We start from the raw sequence: 5721 nt of genomic DNA on the forward strand, positions 1-5721 counted from the left end.
TATAATCACCAGGAAAGTCTAAACAGCTTAAAACTCTTTTCTCAAGAGGAGGCTGAGAGACAACCTGGTACAAGTAGGAAGCTTTGTGCCTGTGTTTTCAGAGATTTGTGGTTGAAATAATTGAGATGGAAGCATGTTTTATTGCCCCAGGTCATCAAAGGTGCTATCTAAACGTGCATCTTTCTTTCTGTCTGTCTGAGTTAACAATCAGATGGACAGGTCAATGTCTGAGTGTCTTACCAAATCCCTGATTGAATGTCTCCCCCACAAACTCAGGTGCCTCACCACTCACTGGGTCACAGAGAAACTCTGCCGTTACAATGAGTACGGTCTTTGCTGTCACCGCTCCTCGTGCTTCCGCCTAATCCCCACTTCTCTTCATTAAATCCCAGCTTCCTCTAGCCCACCCACATGGGCATGTTGAAGAGCATGACAGGAGATTGGATTGAAACCGAGAGTTCAATAGCCAGAATGAAAGAGGAAGGAGGAAATAAACCGGGGTTTGTGGACCCCAGGGGATACAGACTCCAGGCTGAGTCCTTTGTGGGCATTCCCACAGTAATACGAGACAGCATTCCACGATGAGAGTTAAACCTGGGTGGCAGGAGAGGCACACTGAACATTAGTAGGTTTAGCTCAAACACTGAAGTTTGCTCAGTCTTTAACAGTGTGTTAGACATGGATGTGAAGTGAGCAGCGAGGGGAAATGTTGACACAAGCTGCAGATGGACAACTTTCACTGGAAGAGGAGGCGGCCATTCAGCCCCTCAACCCTGCTCTGCCATTAAAAACTATCTAAACTCATCAATAAACTCCTCTGCATCAGACAAGATGAATATTGAAAAACTAACCACCTGCAAATGCTGGGAAATCAGAAATAAAAAAAGAAATTTTCAGCAGGTCTGGCAGCATCTGTGGAGAGTGAACCTTTCGAGTCCAGTGACCAGTCAGGTGACCAGCTGCAGCTGACCATTCTGCCTTTTCTGTAACACTCCCTGCAACAGGTTCTGGTGCGAGAGGAATGAGACTATCAATAACAACTGAGAAAAAAGGAGGACGTGCTCAATCAGAATAAAACACATTTTGGTTTTTCACTTTTAATTCAACTGCAAAAATTATTCATTATCATTACATAAATAATAGGCCAGAAATCAACTCTTCATGTCATTGGGTCTGGGAAACTGTTAATTCTAACCTGGTCCAGCAGACATGTGAATCCGGACCCTGAATAATGGGGTTGACCCTGGACCATCTTCTAGGCAGTCAGAATGAATGACAAATGCTGCCCCAGCAAGTGATGCCATGATCCCATGAACAAACAAAATAAATCCAATCACTGTGGTTACTTGTGAACTCACCGGTGTTTCATCAAGCTGGATATCTGAATGAACTGCTTCCCACACTCAGAGCAGGTGAATGGTCTCTCCCAGTGTGTATTCGCTAAAGTACAGTGAGGCTGGATGGTGTCCTGAACCCAGTCACACAGTGAAAGCAACTGAATGGTCTCGCACTGGTCTTCTGTGACCGGGAGAGATGATATTCACCATCCCAGGGTACACTGGGTAAAGATACCTCCAAAAGGGATCTAGTGAGAGTAGACCAGGAGAAACTGCTCTCTTTCATGAAAGAATCAATAATGAGGAGGCACCGATGTAAAGGGATTGACAAAAGAAGCACATATAACATGATACAAAGTGTTTTCATGCAGAGAAGGTTTATGGTCAGGAATGCACTGCCAAAGAGTACAATGGGAGCCAGGTATAATGAAGAGAATAGAATCGAACAGAACAGTTATTGGAATAGGACAAATGGGAAGGTTTATGGGGTAAAGGTAGAAGAATAGCATTCGGTGAGGTGATCAGCCTCCTTTTGTGCAGTAACAATTCTGTGGACATTTAATTCTGAGCCCTCTAGGGAAATATCAGGGCAGGGTTTGTAAAGAGGTCAGATTGAATGAGGGTCTCTGAACAAAAGCGAGTCGCAGATACAGAGAGGTTTTAGGATAGATTGAATCAAATGTCACCAATTTGCACGGCCACCAACAATACAGCAGTTACAAATGGGATTCAATAAGAGAGTGGAATAAGAGCAGCAACTAAATCTTAAACATTTATGCAGCTAAAGGGATGCTGGGTAAAGATACCGCTTAGTGCTTATTTCATTCAAGACGTATCAGCCAGGGTGCATATCATCCTATATCTATCCTATTGAGCTCTTGAAGAATTTTGTTCATTTCAAGTGTTTCATATTTTAGTCCTCCAGATAGCTTCATGCTCCTCAATCTCTCCTGACAGGACAAAGCTGTTGATAGAATTCAATTCACTGGGGCGGGTTACTGACTGCTTCATGGATTGGAATTGGCAACTGAGACTGTAAGGTTACTGTATTAACTATCTTCAATTGTATTGCCAGATTGCCAGACACATGCGGGGCTTTAAGAAAAATAACAACTTACGGGCATTGAGTGTCAGAGCACCTACTGTTGTGTGGGCATCCTGTTTAGATACAATCTATTGATAATTGTTAGAATCGACTTATACCGACTCCATAGAAGTGGTCAGAGTATTATAACGGTCATCGAAGCTGGTAACACATTTCCCATGGGTTAAAATTCGTATATAGAGTAGGAACGAGTTTGGCTAGTAAAGTCCAGTTATTCAAAATCATCCTAATTGACTTTCAGAAACAAGTGAGAGAAAGCCACATTATTGCATTAGTCCAAATTTAGAATTTCAGGAGAACTAAAGGGAGAGCTGGTGTTGGGAGCTGTAGTAATGAAGGAGATAAATTTGTTTTACAGAGAGAGTTCACAGATGGGAAACTCAGCTTTAACATCACATTTAACGCACCCAATTCCGGAGGTCCCGAACATTATACGTAATATGGAAGGGGAAAACAGCATTCCCAGCCCAGAGAAACCATTCGTGTTGTGCATGTGGTTGAGGATTTAACTGGTCATGTGATTTGGGAAGACATCAATGTGATAGGACCAGGGTAAGGTTGTGTAAATGTGGGGATTGTGGGAAGGAATTCACTTACCCCTCCCATCGGGACACTCACTGACACAGTCACACTGGGAAGAGGCTGGTCACCGACCCCATGTATGGGAAGGGATTTATTCACTCTTGTAATCTGCTGAGGCACCAGAGAGGGCACAGAGGATTTAGACTCTTCACCTGCTCCATGTGTTTGAAATGATTCATTCAAATCTCTCTACTGCAGAGACATCAGTGCGTTCCCACCGGGGAGAGGCCATTCACCTGCTCCATGTGTCGGAAAGGATTCACCCAGTCTTCTGATCTGCTGAGACCCCAGTGAGCCCACTCTGGGGAAAGGCCATTCAGATGCTCAGTGTGTGAAAAGGGTTTCAGTGATTCATCCCTCCTGCTGATACACCAGAGGGTTCACACTGGATAGGAGTTGTTTACCTCTCAGTGTGACAAGGGATTTGCTGCATCTTCAATATGACTGAGACCAGTCAGTGCACACAGGGAAGTGGTCATCCCTCTGCTCCGTGTGGGGTAGAGTTCACACATCACTGCAGGACTCTGATTCTGCAGTTACTGTTCATCAGAGTCAGGACTGGACCTTGTACATGATGACACTGTTGGAATATTGATATTGTTGTTGGTGTTAACCACATTAAACGGGCTGGAGTTGACTGAATTTATATTGCCTCTTTCTGAACCTCAGGATGTCTCTCTGAGCACAAGGCCACACAAACAGCAATGTGACAAAGAGCAGGGAAAATCTGTTTTGATTTAAATTGGGATTGAAGCATCTCTGCTTCAAAGCACCAGGTACAAGGTCGGAGGCCAGCCTTGGAGGCCTGTGTGGAGTTTCCACATTCTCATTCTCCCCACAATTGGGAGGAAACCAAAGGACCCACACTCAGTCAAAAGATGAGGTTAGGTGGATCAGTCGTGCTACACTGCCCATGGTGTCCAGGAATGTGCAGACTAGATGGATCAGCCATGGGAAATGCAGTGTTACAGGGATGGAATGCAGTGGGTGGGATGTTCTTCAGATGGTCGGTGGGATTTGATGGGCCAATGCTCTCCTTCCACACTGTAGGGATTTTATTCTATGATTGAGGATAAACGCTACACAGCAGGGTGTCCTCGGAGAAGGAGCATGTGGTGTGTATCAATGCTCTCGATGCCTTTAGATAGAGGTGGGCACTGCCGGGGCTATTTGCTTTATCTCTGTCGCTGCCACCTCCCTACAGCTCTACCTTGATTTAGTCCCTTCTCACTTTGTCACTTGTAATGGTTTGCTTTGCCTGTAAGGGGTCTTGTTTGGAAATATTCAATTAGTTACACGGGTGGCTTACTGCTGGTAACCAAAAGCAAAATGGTGTAATGATGATGTTGATGGTGGGAAGTTTGCACAGCTCTGTGTGAGATAACATTTCTGAGTCGGAGAAATGGGGGGAAAAAGAACGCTTCACAGCTCACAGAACGAGAACTGAAAAGCAGTTAAATCTAACCAATGGTTCAGTCAGGGAGGGAATATTTCCCTGGAATTTGAGTAACTGGGAAGTGATGGTGTCCGGGAATAGACAGGATTTTGTTTTTACAGGGCGTTTGAAATTTTAACAACTGTTATATTCAGATCGTTTCGATTCTTTTACTTTTATTCTGGCATAAACTTTAACACAAGGTTTGCAAATTTATTTTTTTTTAATTTAAAAGACAAATATTAAATAAAATCCATCAAACCTTCCCTCATTGAAAACTGTTGTGGAAGTGCAATCTCCTGGAGAATCCCTGCCCTGCCTACTGCTTCCTACCTGGGCTCAATGGCTATATACATACCTGGAGATAGCAGCAGGAGGAGACCATTCAGCCTTTCAATCCTGCTCCACCATTCAATGGGAAACAGCTGACCATCCAGCTCAGTCTCCTGTTCCTGCTGTGTTCCAATCCCCTTAGATATAGTTCTTCGAGGTAAATTCATCGAAGTCCTCCTTTGGTTTCACTGCCTTTTGTTTCAGTGACGTTGCGGTGTTACTGTGTGGGTGTAGGCAGGGTTAATGTGATGGTGCTGCCTCCTGAAGGATGCACTCAGCATCCCTCATCATCCTGCAGTAACATCAACTGGGTTTTAGCAACTAGAGATAGAAACCATTTCCAGGATATGGGCATCACTGGCTCAGCCAGCATTTATACTCCATCTCTAGTTACCCTTGAGAAGATGGTAGTGAGCTGCTGTCTTGAACCATTCACAGTCCATTTGGTGCAGATAGACCGACAATGCTGGGAGGGAGAGTGTTGCAGGATTTTGGCCGAGTGATTCTCTATCTTTGCTTCTTCAAATTCTGGTTAACTTTATCATGATCTGCACGTGATGTTGAGATTTCAGTCTGCAAAGCTTCACCATCTAGCACCCTGTATAAAGGAATATGTACAGGTTAGAAATTCAGAACAGACAATTCTAGTTTCTCTGGAATATTTTTCCCCTTTCTTCCCCCAAAGCTGTAACCCTCCAGCCCACTTACTCTCTCCCACCGTTCTGCCTCTGCTACCCCCTAATGTTTACCCTCCCCATTCTCATGGAGTTGCTGATAAACAGATCCATGCCACCACTTCCCGTCCCTGGTTAAACTCTGCACCCCTTCTGGGTTCACTTCCTTTCCCTCATTTGCTGCAAGTCAGTAATGTAACAGCAGAATGAAACAAAAGGAAACAGACAGGGAGGTGGCAGATCCTGGACAGAAGA

The 5721-nt window shown here is 44.4% G+C and overlaps 1 long non-coding RNA gene across 1 annotated transcript in view; it reads right to left on the reverse strand.

Annotated features, from left to right (window-relative positions):
• Nucleotides 1–1008: 1008 nt before the first annotated feature.
• LOC122548073 overlaps nucleotides 1009–5721 on the reverse strand; it is an 18812-nt gene continuing 14099 nt past the window's right edge. The window contains exon 3 of the long non-coding RNA XR_006311161.1: nucleotides 1009–1421. This is a non-coding gene — a long non-coding RNA (uncharacterized LOC122548073). The remainder of the gene's footprint in view (nucleotides 1422–5721) is intronic.

Source organism: Chiloscyllium plagiosum, unplaced genomic scaffold, assembly GCF_004010195.1.
Source record: "Chiloscyllium plagiosum isolate BGI_BamShark_2017 unplaced genomic scaffold, ASM401019v2 scaf_5791, whole genome shotgun sequence".
Lineage (NCBI taxonomy): Eukaryota > Metazoa > Chordata > Chondrichthyes > Orectolobiformes > Hemiscylliidae > Chiloscyllium > Chiloscyllium plagiosum.